This window comes from Nicotiana tabacum, chromosome 23 (genome assembly GCF_000715075.1).
Source record: "Nicotiana tabacum cultivar K326 chromosome 23, ASM71507v2, whole genome shotgun sequence".
NCBI lineage: Eukaryota > Viridiplantae > Streptophyta > Magnoliopsida > Solanales > Solanaceae > Nicotiana > Nicotiana tabacum.
The window spans coordinates 67,838,404-67,857,001 of record NC_134102.1 but is presented as its reverse complement, the minus strand read 5'-3'; the positions used below and the strand labels follow the sequence as shown (position 1 = coordinate 67,857,001).

General features: G+C 36.9%; 1 pseudogene; it reads right to left on the bottom strand.

Moving 5' to 3' along the window:
• Positions 1-6,996: 6,996 nt before the first annotated feature.
• On the bottom strand, positions 6,997-7,095 carry LOC142177805 (small nucleolar RNA R71; annotated as a pseudogene).
• Between the last annotated feature and the right edge of the window lie 11,503 nt (positions 7,096-18,598).

The following is an 18,598-nucleotide window of genomic DNA, read 5'->3' as shown; positions in this document are numbered from 1 at the left end:
ATGTGATTTATTTGAAGGTGACGCACATGCTAGGTGACAGGCGTGTGGGCGCGAACCGTAGAAATTGAGACTCGGTGGATTCCGTAGAGTTGTGTAGCTAATTGACTTGTATTTTCCATGTATTTTTCATGTGTTAGAGAAACTGAGCTGTGACTCATGTTAGAAATCATGCTTAGGCAAATGCTGGTTTTATTGGGACCCACTGAGGTCATTCCTGCTGTCGAATTATATATTTAAATTGTAATTTCGTACTCAGTCATGTTCATTCATTGCATATCATATCTCAGTCTCTGTTGCTACTTATTAATACATCATATCATCATTTTGGGCTAGTTTAATGACATTGTGAGCCCGAGAGACTGGAGAGATTGATGACTGAGTGAGGCCGAGGGCCTGATTGTGAGTGATATTTATGAGATCGGGTTGCACGTCGCAACATGTTTATTGATTTATGCCTGGATTTGGCTTATTATAGCGCTTGGGCTGAAGGAGCCCCTCCGGAGTCTGCACACGCACAGTGAGCGCAGTCGATATTGTATTGAGGGATGGATCTTCCTTGGGCATGGATCTTGCCTAATTATTTATATTGAGGGATGGATCTTCCCTGGGCTGGATTTGCTCTATACAGTACTGAGTGACTACATGTCAGTTATACATACATACATATATATATATATATATATATATATATATATATATATATATATATATATATATATATATATATATATATATATATATATATATATTGGGGGATCGGGTTGCACGGACATATACAGTACTGAGTGACTGTGCGCGAGTTTTCATTTATATTTGGGTTGAATCTGCCCTGTACAGTGCTGAGTAACTGAGCATGCAGAATATTGAGCGTGATGAGTGGAAATGCGAGACAATAAGATTGGGTACTCTGAGAGTATGAGTACATGAGTTCATCACTGTGTTGCATTGCATTAGACATGCATACTTGATATGTAGGCATAAAGAAGTATTTTTCCTCATGCCATCTTATAATGGAATTTCTTATATGTTGTTAAAGTTTTTGAGAAAAATCACAGATTTCAAACTTACTCATATTTTCGATGATTTCGGCAAGAGATTTGAGTTTTACTGTTATACTTGAAAAGAAAATGTTTATTTTCCGGAATTGTATACGAGCTGAGTATTTATTTATTGAGTTATTTCTTGGACCATCTTTATTATATTGTTATGAATTGTTGCTGGTTATTAGAGTTGGACTCTGACCTTTGTCCCAGCTCATCACTACTTTCAACCTAAGGTTAGGTTTGTTACTTATTGAGTACATGGGGTCGGTTGTACTCATACTATACTTATGCACCTTGCGTGCAGATTTTGGACGCTGATGTTGATGTGTATGACGGAAGCTAGCATTGAAGATGTACCTGCATTCCAGTTACAGCTGCTTGTTGTTCATGGTAGCCCTAGACTTATACAAATCTGTTTATGTACATTCGGACAGATGATGTATTTATTTCATACAAGTTTTGTAAATTCTAAATCTTAAAAGCTCATGATTTGTACTACCAGTCCTTGGGAAATCTTGTATAACAGTTCAGTTGTATTATCATTTATTCTCTTAATAAATATCATTTGAACTGGTTTGTTGTTAACTGGCTTACCTAGCGGGTTGGGTTAGGTGCCATCACGGCTAGATAGATTTTGGGTCGTGACACCTAGCAGGTTGGGTTAGGTGCCATCACGACGGTTTGGATTTTGGGTCGTGATAGACAAAGAGTTCGTAATTACGACAATTGCGAACCCTCACAATTGCGAAGGACGCCTAGCATATGCAGCATATGACAAGCCCAGGAGATGTCGTGATTGCAACACAGACCTCGCAAATGCGAAATCTGCACTCCTCGCAAATGCGACAAAATTGTTGCAAATGCGACCTAACCCACCTAAGCCTAGACTTCGCAAATGCGAAACATATATCTCAATTACAATATCTGAGTCCCCCATGTCATGTTCGCAATTACGATGCTAGTGCTTGCAATTGCGACAACCGCAGCACTAGCAACATGTATTTGAGTCCAAACCTTTTTGAAACATGTCTGAAACTCACCTGAGCCCTCGGGACTCAAAACCAAACACCCACACAAGTATAAAAATATCGTATGAACTCGCTCGCGTGATCAAAATACTAAAATAATATCTAGAACTACGAATATAACCTCAAAACGCATGAATTTCAAAGAAAAATTCAAGAACCTCTAGAATTGCAACCAAGCGTCTGAATCCTATCAAATCAACTCCAAATGATACCAAATTTTTCAGTCAAGTTTCAAATAGCAAAACGGGCCTATTCCAAATCCTGAAATCAAATTCCAAACCCGATAGACAAAAGTCAACCTACGGTCAAACTTGGGAAAATATCTAAATTTCAAATTGCAAACTTTCGGCAAAATAAGTCAAATCAACCTAGGGACCTCCAAATTCGATTTCGGGCATACGCCTAAGTCCAAATTCACAATACGAACCTATCAAAGCCATCAAAATACCATTTCGGGGTCACTTTCACAAAAGTTAAATATTGGTCAATATTTTTAACTTAGGCTTCTAAACCATGAACCAAAGGGTCCAAATCAATCCAAAACCTTTTCGGAACAAAACTAACCAACCCCGTAAGTCATAAAACTACAAATACACATGTGTGAAGCATCAAAAAGGGAAACGAGGCTCAAATACATAAAACGACCGATCGAGTCGTTACATGTACGCTTTGAGACTTGTAATGTATTCCTTGTAGAGCTTATAACTTAATATTACTGGGGTTTAAGAAGTTTCTTATTGTAACCATATTTGGCAGTTTTGTCATATAAAAAAAGGCAAATTGGAATACGAAAATCCCATAAGCTTTTTACAATAGAGATGAAGGAAAAAAAACCCGATTAAATAGCCGACGACCCTCTCTCTTAAATTTTACGGCAATAGGATTGCTATTATTATCAAATTAAGAGACATGAGAGTACCATTTTTCCTTTGTGTAATTTTACTAACTAAGTACCGTAAGCTTTTTACAATATAGATAATATACTAACCCCATGAAGATGAAATTGTATGTAATTTCACAAACAGTCTCAACCAACAATTTACTCAATTAAACAAAGAAGGAAAAAATGAAAAGTCACCTTATAACTACACAACCAACATACACAAATTGAGCCGCAAGAGAGAAGATTTAAAAGACAGAGGAAAGTCGTAGAGGAATTGAGTAAATCCGAAAACCTAGACAAAGAACGGTATTTTTTAGGTCAAAACTGTGGAAATTGCGTGCGTTGCAAAAACGTTTCATTGTTTCCAAAATAACCCTGACAACCCCAATCTCCTCAAACTCCTTATTAATGAGAGAAAAATATACTTCACTCTAGAGGATAGATAGAGCATATAAAGAAACCGAAGGAAAACCGAGAAGAAAAAAAGGAACAAAAAGGGGGGAGGGAACAAAATGAGAGAAAAAGGATCTGGGAATGAAAAAGAGAGAGGATGGAAACACAGAACAAAAATAGGGGAGAAAAAAACCTAGCAGCTAGAAATTTTGAGCAGTCGCACCTTCTTCTTCAAGGAGAGAGCATCGGCAACTGATTCTTCATCACACTCCATTAGAGCCCCAAATATTAACCTTAAACCACCTAAAACCATCATAAAACAACCACTATTTCAACGCTAAAACACCCTCTTTCACTAGCCATCTTCTTCCATTAAAGCAACATTTAAACCCAGCTGAAAATTAGCTCCAATATACTCAAAAAAACAGCCAAAATCACCCGTCAACAGCCACAAAAATTTGCCCGAAAACAGACCTCAAACCCAGCAAAAACAGTCTAAAAATGCCCTCTCCACAGCCCAAAAATAACTGAAAATGCAGCCATGAAACCCCAGTGAAGGGGTTGAGTCCGCCGAGGTCGACGTGGGAGTTCTCTGGCCGAAGGTTCCTGTTGAGCTCGTTTGTTGCTCATTTTGGTCGCCGCCTTGCCTGGTCTGTTAGATTCATTAGCTCGAAGTTTTTGTCCAACACTTGTCTCTGCTGTACAACTTTGTTCAAGGAGCTTTCTTAATTCAATCAATTGGAAAACAAATTTTTGCTTCATAAAAGGTCTAGTTCCTTAATTACTTTTATTTTTATATTACTCTATTAGTGGATAAATATTTTGGCAAAAAGTATATTTTTTTCTGTTTGAAAGTTCTTGAATGTCTCCATAAATTATGTGTTAGCACGCCTTAAAAATTACTGATTGTATTTTATGATTTATGATGGTAGGCTATAATCTCGTATTTTAGTCGCTTATTAAACTCTAATTTATTGTACTTTAATTGAGTTTGAGCTTTAATCGCTAGTTTTTTTACTAATTGTGTGTTTTATGCCTTGTATGAGTGATTTCGAGATATGCAGATGTTATGGAATGAATTCAAGTGATTTGAAGCTTTTAAGTCTGAGTAAAAGCCCAAGAGAATAAGCCGGGATCGCATTTGGGGGTCGAGAACCACGTTGGGATAGCTAAAAAGCAAGGAAAATCCGTACTCAGAGAAAGTCCCACAGCCGCGGCGCGTGGCGCACCACGGCTGCTCAATTTTCCCAAAGCCTGTCAGAACAAGCTCTGTGAAGTTTCCCACAACTGCCTCATGTGGCGCGTCACCCCATGCGGCGTGCCTCAACAATATTTACAGAGTTATTATACCAGTTCGTGCAGGAAAAGGTATTTTTGTCTGGGCCCGGGCCTACTTAGTATAAATACATGTAAAAATATTATTTTAAGCACTTTTGACACATCTAAGACCTAAGGAGGCTAAGGAGGAGGTGGAGAAGTGAAAGCACAAGGAATTCATCATTCAATCCTCACTCAAGACAAGAGTTTGGATCGTTTTATGTTTTTCTTTACATTTGTGATGAATTACTCCATATCTATGGAGTAGTTCCCTTTAGGATTTGATCGATTTGGTGTATTGATATTTGTTTGCGGATTATAACTCTAGTTTTTATGTATTGAATCATTTTGGATGTTTAAACTGTTTCATCTATATTCACATGATAATGTAATCGAGAGAGGCATAACTTGTGAAATCTTTGATTTGTCTTATTGGTTAAATTCATTATTTCTTCTTGGTAATCGAAAGAGGCTATGGATAATCGAGAGAGGTTCTCCTAAAGATCAATCCACTACGAATTCTTGCATATCTTCACTAAGCTTAAATTGGTTCATATTGTAAGGTTGAGACTTAATCGAGAGAGGAGTTTCTACTAAACACTTGAACTAATAATTGAGTGAATTCGAGAGACTCACTTGAACATTAGAAGTGAATTAACTAGAGTTAAGTCCCAGACATTTATCTTGCACCTATCCAATCAATTCATATTTTCTCCCCTTGATATCTTCCTTTCTTACATTTGTTCGAGTGTCATTCGTCAATTAGCTTTAGATTCTTAGTTAATTTTAGTATCACATAATTCTCAACTGTTGATTATCTTTATTAGCAATCTAGCTACAAACTACGATAATACTGTTTAACTCCAATCCATGTGGATACGATATTATATATATTATACTATATTCGACTAGCGAGCATATTTTAGTGTGTTTTGCGCTCGTCAAATTTTGGCAACGTTGTCGGGGATTGGCAATCAATAGTGTTTGAAATAGTTTGTAGTGGTAATTCAGGATTTTTTCTTTTATTTTATTTTTCCCTTTTTACGCTAGGTATTGACTGTGCGCAGGCTGCAGATTAAGTTGGTGCATGACTCAATCTTCAGGGAAGGAAGTGCTACCATACGAACCAGAAATCGAGAAACAACAGCGACAGCCAAGGAAGGAAAGAAATCTCCGTGAGAATATATAGAAAAGGTTAGGCAATCCTCAACCAAAGAAATTATGGCGGGAGATGATGATAATGTTGATTTGGCTGGGTGGCCTTGCATTTATTCCTATTGGTAAGAGACAACTTGCGTCAGATGTTTAGGCCTTGGCCAGCCAGTTCGTGAGATTAGATATTTTGGAGCCCAGTCGGATTCTAGCTTGTGTGGTTTTTCAGTCTTCCTTATATGATTGCATCAAAGAGCGTCAGTATGATGATCCCCATTTGCTTTTCTTTAAGGAAACGGTGATGCCAAGGATGTTACTATTGGGGATAATGGGGTGTTGAAGATGTAGGGTCGGATCTGTGTACCCAATGTCGATGGGCTACGTGAGTTGATTCTTGAGAAGGCCCACAGTTCGCGGTATTACATTCACCCGGGTACTGCAAAGATGTATCAGTACTTGAGGCAGCACTATTGGTGGAGGAGAATGAAGAAAGACATAGTGGGTTTGTAGCTCAGTGCCTAAATTGTCAGCAGGTGAAGTATGAGCATCAGAGACCGGGCGGATTGCTTCAGAGGCTTGAGATTCCGGAGTGGAAATGGGAACGTATCACCGTGGATTTTGTAGTTGGGCTCCCATGGACTTCGAGGAAGTTTGATGTTATTTAGGTGATTGTGGACCGGTTGACCAAGTGCGCACATTTCATTCTAAAAAAGCTTCAAGGGATGCCGAGGAAACAGCTCTTCGGAATGCACAACTTGTCTATGAGGGGGAGAGGGCTCAGAGAATTGTTCAGAATCAACCTTTGGGTGCTGGGAGACCACTTGGTGATTATGCTAGACCGGTCTACAACCAAGGCTTATCAAGTTTTAGACCACCTCCAATGGCTGCGAACAATTTCGGATTGAATCAAGGATTGCTCCAAACTATGCAAAACTGTTGTGTCTTCAAAGGGAAGATGAACGAAGATCCAAACACACATCTGATGGACTTCGAGGAGATTATGAACACCTTTCAATATAATGGTGTGTCACAAGATGCAGTGTACTTAAGGGCATTCCCCTTTACTCTCAAAGATAATGCAAAGCAGTGGCTTCGAAGCTTGCCCCGGGGATCAATTAGAACATGAGAGGAGATGACCAGAAAATTTCTTGATAAATATTTCTCCTCAACTAATATAGGCAAGTTTAAAAGAGAGATCTATAACTTCTGCCAGAAAGATACTGAAACTGTGTTTGAAGCATGGGAGAGGTTCAAGGAATTAGTTCGAAAGTGTCAATATGGCGGAATTGAAATCTGGATGCAACTCCAAGATTTTTGGGATGGTTTGACACCGGCCTCACGTAGAACATTGAGTAATGTAGCTGGAGGTCCTTTGATAAAAAAGACACCAGAGGAGATAGTCACTATTCTCGATGAATTGTCTAAAGATGCAAATCAATGGCCCTCTGAAAGTGCTGAAAGAAGAAGGGCGAATGGTGTTCACCAGATTAATGCTAACACATCTGTACAGGTAAAGCTTGATGCCATGGCGAAAGAGATAAGGAAGCTGACCTTAGCTTCAATACAAAGTGAGAATAACACAGCTTTTGATATATGTGGAAGATGACACCCTACTCATGAGTGACATGCCTTAGCTGAGGAAGTAAATGTTGTGGGAAATTATAACTTCAATGCAATAGGTCATAAGAACCCCGATTTTTCATGGAGTTCACCTGGGAGTACTGCAGATGCATGGCAACAAAACAACTCCAGATTCCAGGGACAAGGAGCTCCAGGCTTCCAAAATCAGCAAAGGCAACAGTTTCAACCTTAACAATCCTATCATCCTGGCTAGAAGATCTGATGAAGTCCTTTATTGTCAAGACAGATGAGAGGTTAGATGCTCATAGTGCAACTATCAAAGAACTTGGAACATGGATGCGAAATTTGGAGAAGCAAGTGGGACAAATTTCTACAATCTTATCTGAGAGAATCCCAGGTACTCTGCCAGCTGATACTGAAAGAAACCCCAGAGAGACGGTAAATGTTGTAACTCTGAGAAGTGGACAAGTAGTGAAAGAGCCCACCCCTATCCAAAAGGAGGTGGTACATGAAAAATAAAGTAAGGAGCATCTGAAAAATGAAGTTGATAAGAAGAAGAAAGGTAAGAAGGGAGCTGAGAAAAAGAAGAAAGAGGAAACTTCAAGAAGGGAGGAATCTAATGATAGCGAGAATATGCCTGCTTTACCATTTCCCCAAAAGATTTATAGAGAGAAGTTGGACAAGCAATTTGAGAGATTTCTGGATATGCTGAAAATAGTTAATGTAAATTTGCCATTCATAGAGGTGCTCTCCCAAATGCCAGCTTACGCTAAGTTCTTGAAGGAAATCCTGACAAAGAAGAGAAAGATAGAAGAGACATCAGTAGTCAAGCTCACAAAGCATTGCAGCGCAATCTTGCAAAACAAACTCCCACAAAAGTGTAGAGATCTAAGGAGTTTTACTATACCTTGCTCGTTAGGTACTCTTAATTTTGATAAGTCTTTGTGTGATTCCGGTGCCTCAATTAATTTAATGTCTTTGTCTATTTATAGAAAACTTGAGAATGAGCTTGGAGAGATAAGGTCTACACCAATATCTTTGCAGCTGGCAGACCAAACAACGATAACACCCGAGGGGATAGTGGAAGATGTCTTAGTTAAGTTAGATAAGTTCGTATTTCTAGTAGACTTTATAGTGGTGAATATGGAGGAGAACAAGCTGATACCCCTAATCTTGGGAAGACTATTCTTAGCAACAGGTAGAGCAATTTTAGATATACATGATAGAAAACTCATGCTTAGAGTGGGTGAAGAAACTGTGACGTTCGAGACGAATGTAGAGACGGGGGTGATAAAGGAGAAGCCAGCTGCAAGTGTTGAGTGGAAGGTGAAGGATTCGAAAGTAAAGGCTGCAATGAGTGGAAAAGATAAGTGTGAGGTGTACCCTAAGAGGTCTGAGAAGAAGCTATCCGCATGGATGTGTGCTTTGGTTCGGGCGTGTGGAATGGAGCCCAACTTCGACTCAGACCCCGACTAAAAATTCAGGGAAGTTTTCTTTACCTTATGCTTTCTAATCGTGTGTCATGGGGACATGCCACAACTTAAAGTGTGGGGTGCGGAAAATTTATATGTTGTATGTATCTGTGTTAGTAATTTAGTTTTGTTGTTTTAGTAGTGAGAAATAGAAAAATGAGAAAAACCATAAATATTTAAAATTTTCGACTTTTCCCGACGATGGATATCATTCGACGGGTTTCTTGAGGGATTAAAGCCGAAAGAAAAAGACAAAAAGATTTTAGTTTGTTAGGTAGTGTAATAATTCCCCCTTGATTTTTCTTCGTGCCGCGGTTCTTTTCCAAGGGTTTTGTTTGAACCGGGTGTAGTTAGTTTTTGTTTTTGTTAGGTGTAGGAAACCTTGTGCTATGTTTTGAGTTGAAGGCAATATCTCTTGACTTGGTTATGCCTTGAGAATAGTGAGTACTTTAATTGTGACACTTAGGCTCGTTTTTGACTCTTGTATAAGTACCTTAAATTGTATGATCTTAACTTTGTTTAACTGCTTTGACTAGAGTGTCTTGATAGTCCGATCCTGAGTGAGTTATGTGCCATGTAAGTGTGAGGTTTTGGTATATTTTGTGCATTGCATTTGATGTCTAGAACTTTTTTCGTGTGTTTGCAAAGCAAAATAGTAGTGTTGTTCAGTCTTATAAGTGATTTAGGCATTTCTTTGTTGAACCAGTTATATGCTCTTACCCACCTAATTGTTATGTATCTTAGTTAATCCTTTTTAGCCTGTAATCTTATTTTTTGGCAACCACATTACAAGCCTTACTCATTTGTTTTGAAGTGACCATTTATTTGAACCTTTGACCTCTCATGAGAACTTGAATTTGTTATAAACTTTGTAAAAGTTGAAGTATGGGGTGATTGGTTTGGCTTTTGAGTGGAACTAACGAAATAAGGAGAAAGGTGCACTGTTTTGAAAAAGTAAGAGCCACTTGAATTGAAAAAGAAAGAAAAAAATAATTGTATTATTGTGAAAAATATTTTTTGATAAGTGGTAACTCTTGCTGTAATTGTGCTTAAAGAAGTGAAAGTTAATGTATAATGATATTAAGGTGGAGTATGGTTTGACATAAGTGTGGGGTTTTTAATGTTAAATTATATGTATTAAAGTGCTTAGGGAGGTGTAGTCACTCTTATATCTAAATGTATCATACCTGTCTCGCAGCCTACATTACAACCAGTTAAAGTCCTACTTGATACTTGATTGAATGAACTCAATTAGTAGAGTAGTACACTACAGGCAAGCCTATGGTGCATATTTTGTGGCATATGAATGTTGTTTCTGAGAGTGAGTGAATTCTTTCTATCTGAAGTTCCTAATTTTTCTTAAATTTGATCGTATGTGGAACTACTCTCTATTGTTGTATGAGGGCACTAAATTCATGAAGGAAAGGTAATTCTTGACTTCTATGTTGAGTAAGTGAGTGAGTTGTGAATAATGTGTGGTACTTTTGAGTCAAATCTTGAGGCGAGGATGTTATGCTACTGTGTTTAGTCTATTTTAAATATTCTTGGTGTAATGAGTTATGGGAATTGCTAAATAAGGTTGTGTCTATATAAAGTGTAGTTTGATTGCTCGAGGATGAGCAATGGTTTAAGTATGAGGTGTTGATGGTAGGCTATAATCTCGTCTTTTAGTCGCTTATTACACTCCAATTTACTGTACTTTAATTGAGTTTGAGCTTTAATCGCTAGTATTTTACACTAATTGTGTGTTTTATGCCTTGTAGGAGTGATTCCGAGCTATGTAGATGTTATGGAATGAATTTGAGTGATTTGGAGCTTTGAAGTCTAAGTAAAAGCCCAAGGGAATAAGCCGGGATCACGTTCGGGGGTCGAGAACCACGTCGGGATAGCTAAAAAGCAAGAAATATTCGTACTCAGAGAAAGTCCCACAGCCGCGGCGCGTAGGGCGTCGCGGCTGCCCAATTTTCCTGAAGCCTATTAGAACAAGCTCTCTGAAGTTTCCCACAACCGCCCCGCGTGGCACGTCACCCGATGCGGCACACCAGTGTAATATTTATAGATTTATTATCCCAGTTCGCGCAGGAAAAGGTATTTTCATCTGGGCCCGACTCTACTTTGTATAAATACATGTAAAAACATTATTTTAAGCATTTTTGACACATCTAAGACCTAAGGAGGAGGTGGAGAAGCGAAAGCACAAGAAATTCATCATTCAATCCTCACTTAAGACAAGAGTTTGGACCGTTTTATGTTTTTCTTTATATTTGTGATGAATTTCTACATACCTATAGAGTAGTTCCCTTTAGGGTTTGATGGAATTGGTGTATTGATATTTGTTTGCGGATTATAACTCTAGTTTTTATATATTGAATCATTTTGGATGTTTTAACTGTTGCATCTATATTCACATGTTCATGTAATCGAGAGAGCCATAACTTGTGATATCTTTGCATTATCTTATTGGTTGAATTCATTAATTCTTCTTGGTAATCGAAAGAGGCTAGTTGAATTGTTGATTAGACCTAGTTAGGAGGATAATCCAGAGAGGTTCTCTTAAAGACCAATCCACTATGAATTCTTGCATATTTTTACTAAGCTTAAATTGGTTCATATTGTGAGGTTGAGACTTAATCGAGAGAGGAGTTTCTACTAAACGTTTGAACTAATAATTGAGTGAATTCGAGAGACTCACTTGAGCATTAGAAGTGAATTAACTAGAGTTAAGTCCCAGACATTTATCTTACACCTATCCAATAAATCTCTATTTTCTCCCCTTGATATCTTCCTTGCTTACATTTGTTCGAGTGTCATTCATCAATTAGCTTTAGATTCTTAGTTAATTTTAGTATCACATAATTCTCAAATGTTGATTATCTTGATTAGCAATCTAGCTACAAACTACGATAATACTGTTTAACTCCAATCCTTGTGCATACGATATTATATTATACTATATTCGACTAGCGAGCATATTTTAGTGTGTGTTTTGCGCTCGTCAATTTATCTCTTAAAACAAGTGAAGTTACTAAATAGGCTCACAGTTATTTATTTGGAGTTGAACATGAGATATTTGAATTGCTTCTGTTTGTTTAATAACTCTTGAAAGGAAGATAGAAAATTTTGATGACTAAAGAAGTGATATTTCGGAAAAAAAAAATTAGATTTTTGGGCCAAAAGAATTAATTTTGTCATGGAACAAAACAATAAATTCATAAGCTAACCCATTTCTTATAAATTAATTGATCATTCGAATCCTTCTAGCTTAGTAAGATAATTGAACTTGCTAATAAATCCAATAGCTAAATCTAAACCTCTCCACCAAATTCCATAAATCTTGACCTACCACAAATCTCAAACATAGGGAATAAACACTCATAACATCGTTAGTTTGCTTTAGGCACGAAATTAACAAAAATAATCATCATGGTTATTGATACCCAATTTCGCCCTCATATTTTATAAATATCATGTATATTTTCAAAATATCCTTTCTGCATCATCACCAATTTACAAGAATCAGATAAGTACTTTCTGTAATTTTTCATAATTTTTAAGGCTTTAAAATTGATTTTCCTGCACTTAAATTATTCAAATATTTATTAATTACTCCTTCAAATTAGTAATGACTTAATTATCTAAATTTATTATTTACACCCACATATATGCTTTATAATATTTTACTTCATTTTATATAGTTACATCTATATTTTTGAACTATTTACGCATTTTTGCAATAATAGCATGTACTTTACAATTAATTGCATTCTATCATTCAGGGTCAATTTTTTTTATATATTTTTATAACCTTCATCTATTATTTTAAAATGTGAAGTTGCATAAATAATATTTTTGATACATATTTAACTATTTTATTAAATTATTTTCCCTTAATTTCTTGTATTTAAAATCTAACCCAATCCTAAGCCAATTTTCGGACCAAATTAATGGCCCAAACACCCTAAATCCCTAGCCCAATTCCCAGAGCCCAAATCAAATGACCTCTTCATTTAACCCGGTTGCGACCCATCTCATGACCCGCCCCGCTTCTCTTTCGATCATGGTCGTTGATCTTATATGATCAACGGTCCACAATAGCCCTTCCCCTCTCATTATAACCCTCGCCCAAACCCTAGAGACCCATCTCTCCGCCCAATCGCCTTTGCATTCTCTCATCTCTCCACTCTCACACTAACCCCTAGCCGACCATGGAGATTCTCTCTTATTCCTTCCTTGTACGTGTTCATACGTGTATTATACTTACCTTTTCTGTTACTATCACTCATTTATGGTAACTTTCGTTACCATTACACTTATGGCAAGCTCGATTCTTACACTATGGTTCTGGATGCGATTGTGGTTCTATACACTTAAAAAGAGAAAATTTTCTCTTGTATATGGTATGTCTCCGGTGATTCTGTCGTGATTGGGGCTTGTGAACGGTTTGCTCTAAATCCGACTCCAACTAGGGTTCGTAGTTCTCACTTCCTCTGTTATTTTGAGTATGCATGGGATATATTCTTTCCTTTTTGTGTTGATTGATTGTATTTCCTTGTTTGTTCGTTCAATTTCTACTACTATATAAACCCTCTTCCCCGTTCCATTTTTAAATCTTAAGGATTATTACTGAACTACTGTTATTACTCCCTCACGCTCACTCATTCTACTATTCCTTAGCCGGCTGAAAGCCAAGGCTACTGAAATTTGATTGTTACTCTTTTCTCAGTGCGAGCACTGCCCGTGGTTCACTTGAAACCATTGGAAACTCTAACGCACTGGGATTTTGGGATTCTGCTGCTCTTTTTGCTACTGACGATTGGAGCACTGTAGAAATTGTTCTTCTTATTTTGCTTGTTTGATTAATTTGCAACTGGTAAGTCTCTTTGCCTTAGCAATTTCATTCTCTTTCGTTCAAATTTATGCTTTGTGACACTGAAACTTCTATGAATCAATTGCCTACTATTCCATCTTGTTGTAGCCTTGTTTGCTCTTAAGTATTCTTGTGACTCTATACTCTTAGCATCTAAACCTGCCTAGGTTATAATTATGGTGTATGCTTATCATATTTATTTAGCGTAAATGACTTCTGGTTCTCTTAAACCTATTTAGTCTGCTATGTCAATGCTAATACCTGATGATTGCCCTGAGTTTATCTTTCTGCTTTGTTGTGGATTATTATGATAACCAACTCATGTGTTCTAGACCTTGTTGAGTCATTCATACCCAACCTGCTATGTTTCTGAGGTTGTACTGTTAACTAGGGCCCATTTCCATGTTATTTGAGTTCTAGTGTATCTTTTGACTTGTGCAATCCTGTGTTCTTCAATATTACTTGAGAAAACCTCATACCTAGCCTTTTCTCCTATGTGTGGCCAACTAGTATAAAGTTTGATGTCTGTATGTCCTGATTGACATGTTACTTGTTTTCCATAAGTGCTTCTGGTATTGACTGATACTCAGCGTGTTAAAGTTGTCTCATGTTCAACTAAGTATTTGCTCATGAGCTTGTTCTGCTATGTTACGTTCTCTGTGCTCTCATGTTAGACATTCTATTGTATCCCACTTGTTCTTGTCTACTACTATACCAGATTCTCATATTTAAGTTTCTTATCTAAAGTACTTTTAGGCCAACTCTAGATCATTTTACTTTTGAACTCTTGTTAGAATAATTCACTAGCCTATGATGGTTAATCCTGTCATTCTAACTTTATTTCTGAGGATACAAGCATGAACTTGTCCTGCAAACTTGTCATTATTTCATGTGATCTTGTCTATGTGTTTTGATTGGAACTGTTGGTAGATACAACTTTAAGAACTAAGTGCGAAAAGTTATTCAATTAATTCCCTGAGTAGTTGTCACTTGCATGGTTAAGTCTGACATCAGTTGGGTTAAGTAAGTCATGCATCTTGGGCCTGATATTGGGCCATATATTTTGTTGGACCTGGGTACTGGATTCAGGCATACTCTATTGTTCTGCTAAGCTTGGGATTTGGGACTGCTGGTTGTGTAAAGAGTGAGCTTGTCAAAGGCCCAGACAGTGGTGGGTTGCTTTTGTTTGGGCTTATTCTCAGGCTTGCAGTTGTTCTTTGTGTAATATTTGTACTTGTACTCATTATTTGGGCATGTAATAATTTGTAAACAAATAATTGGGGTGTTAATGAAATTGGGGGGAACAAGTATATTCTATTTTTGCATAAAGGAGTAGAAAATATGCCTAAAAGGTCTACATGTTTTGTTTGCTATTTTATTTGACATACTCTATTTCTACACAATAGTAGAAGTCATGCCTATAGGAATCACACACCTCACTTAATTTGTCCAAATACTTGTACACTGTTCGAAGCATATTGGTTTAAGTAATTGCTATACCCGTTTCCATGCCAACTGAATGCTTTAGATAGCATGTTTATAGGAATCAAACGCCTTGCTTAACCATTAGACATCATGCCTATAGGATACAATAATGTATGGCTTTGATAATACTCATCTAGATACCATGACTATAGGGTTTTAAATAATTAATCAATTGCTTTCTGTTATTTTTACACTGCCTCACTTAGATGACATGCCTATAGGGATAAAGTGTTATAAAACCAAGTCTAATTATCAGAAATCCTGCTTATAGGATACTCTCACTCGCCTAGAAGAACTGTTTATAAAATTAACGCTATTAATGCTGGGCTTTCAAGCTATTTCACTGCCTCACCGCAACATTTAGATATCATGCCTATAGGGTCTATATTGTTTATAAGCTGCGAATTCATTGATCTAAAGCTGCAGTATTTCCTGTGCAAATGCTGGAAATCAGGATCACCTAGAAATTATGCCTATAAGACTTAACGGCCATAATGTTTCTTAACTCTGAAATTATCCATTGCCTAAATATGCTCGCGTGCATTTCTTGCTTGTGTGTGGAGGCGAACTTAAGCCATTTATTGTCTTTATGTGAGGTCTTATATGTTTTGAATGCGCGCTAGTTTTATCATTTTCGAGGACCCTAAGTAAAGTATAGAATCACCCAAATAGTAGGTCCAAAGCCTCCTGGACCATAGGCAAGGGACGGGTAGTGCATGCCTAAGACACGGTTTAGAATTGAATTAGAACGCTTTAGGTAAATAACTTTTAATATAGTAATTAGGTAGCAAGAGATGATAGTTTGTGCCTGCTGAATAATATGAGCAACCCCTACCCTAAGGGAGTTGCGAAGTATTATTTATGTTGCACGGGGTGATCCTTTAGGCTAAAAAACTTAAGACTCCCCTCTTCCTTATATGATTATTTGTTCACACTTAGTCGTGGAATTTAGAACAATTGAGTTGTACCATGTAACCTCTAAAGACTTGTACTGATCGTCTTTATAACTTAACTATTGTCCGATTTTCTTTACACTTGTTCATAATAGAACCTTTAAGTTCTTTATTGCCCTCGCTTATATAATCACATAGGACAGTTATTATCTAATAATCCACATAGCATGAACTTCGGCTGGGACCCACAGTTGTGGACCTCGAAGAGTACCTGACACCTTCTATTTAAGGTAATTTGAGCCCTTACCCGATCTTTAATGACCTGGACTGATTCTAACAGAGTTATTTGTAAATAGGTGCCCTAACGCACCTCAAAATCGTTAGGTGACAACTCTTCTCTTTTAATGCCCATTTAAAAGAATTTTCATATGTCGAAACTCGCTTTCGCGAGAAAACGAGGCGCGGCAATGGTTATGGGTACGATTTCTGTGATATAATTACGATACGTAACTCCAAATTCAAATCGACAATACAAAAATAATATAATAATAATAAAATAATAATAATAATAATAATAATAATAATAATAATAATAATAATAATAATAATAATAATAATAATAATAATAATAATAATAATAATAATAATAATAAATATTAATAATCGTGGGCATATACGCATGGCACGGTTTTGGACATACAAACATAACAAGTGCACGTACGCGTGACTTGTTCAAGATAATTTCCATAATTCGATAAATAAATAAATTAAAAGCGGTTTAAAAGTGGAAATGCATAAAATCTCTAAGAACATTGAAAACAACAACAAATCAGTAAAATCTCACAAGTGGGGTTTGGGAAGCGTAGTATGTACGTAGACATTACCCCTACCTTATGAAGGTAGAGAGGCTGTTTTCGAAAGACCCTCGGCTCAAGAGCAGTAAAAATGAAGTAATAGAGAAACAATAGCAGCAACAAGGTAATAAGACAATGAAAGCAAATAATACAACGAGCAATAACAGAGATTCAGGGATACGAAACTACAAGAATAGTGTCAATCCTACTGAAAATAATGACACACCGTATAAAAATAAGGTACTAGGAATAGGAAAAAAAACCCGACTAGTACTACTACTACTACTAGTAAGATAAGGCGAAACTCTAGACTGTCTATCAATCCACCACCCTAATTTTCGACCTCCATACTTTTCTATCGAGGGTCATGTCCTCGCTAAGCTGGAGCAGAGCTATGTCCTGCCTAATCACCTCACCCTGATTCTTCTTAAGCCTCCCTCTGCCCCTCCTCTGACTCTCCATGGGCAACCTCTCGTACCTTCTAATTGGGGCATCAAAGTCTCTCCTCTTCTTATGTCCGAATTATTTCAGCCTCGATCCCCCCAACTTATCTTCCACAGGAGCCACACCCACTTTGTCCCTAATATATTCATTCCTAATCTTGTCTTTTCGGGATTAATTGAACCAAGTGTGAATTGTTAAACCAACCACGCTAAAATTACGAAACTCGGCGAGTGCCTTACACCTCCTCCCCGGTTAATAAAATAATTGTTACCCAATCTTTTGTGTTCGCGGACCATAATTAGAGTCAAAACTTTTCTTGATTAGGGATTTAATAACCGGTGACTTGGAACAACGAAATCAAGTAATTCCAAGCGGCGACTCCTAAAATCCATAAAATCAATCCCTATTCAAAATTCAAATAATGTCACTTTAATTGGGAACACTCCTTTCTTTCCACAATTTTCGGGGAAAAAGAGGTGCGATAGTACTTAGCCTCCCGGGCCCCTCTCCAAAGCGTGTCTTACCTTACATATTTTAGGATGAGGTATGACATGTGATGTGTGGACAAGGTTAGGATGACTCTTCCTGAGGTATATTGTGAGACACTACTTCTATTCTGTGGTAGCTATCATGTTGTTTCTTATTTTCTTTTAGTTTGGGCATTGTCCCAGGTGTTTAATTTTATTCCTTAGAATAGAGGCTCCATGGATAGTCATGTTGGATTGTAGTAATGGGATTGTACACGACATACATAAAATGATATTTATTTTATTTTTCTTTTAGTATTATTATGAGGAGCTTCGTATATGGTTTCGAATTCTGCAAAGGTTTCACAATTTGACTCGAAAATGTTATGAAAAAAGTCTTGACTCGCCTTTTATTTTTATTTATAAGTTTTCATTTTAGTAAACTTATCGGTTGTGATAAAATATGATACGGTCAAATCAAATAATAATTATGTTATTAAATGGTATCAAAAGATACAATCTATTCAAATATTATATTCACAAAATAATTCAGTATAATACAATAAAATACAAAAAGATATATTATGAAACAATGGTCAACACCTATCCAAACAAGATGTTAATTCTCTTTCCAAAATGAGATTCTTTATTCTTTTTTCCTTTCTAGTTTTTCCTTTCCAACTCAACCAACCTTCCCCATAATAGACAAGCATCTTTTT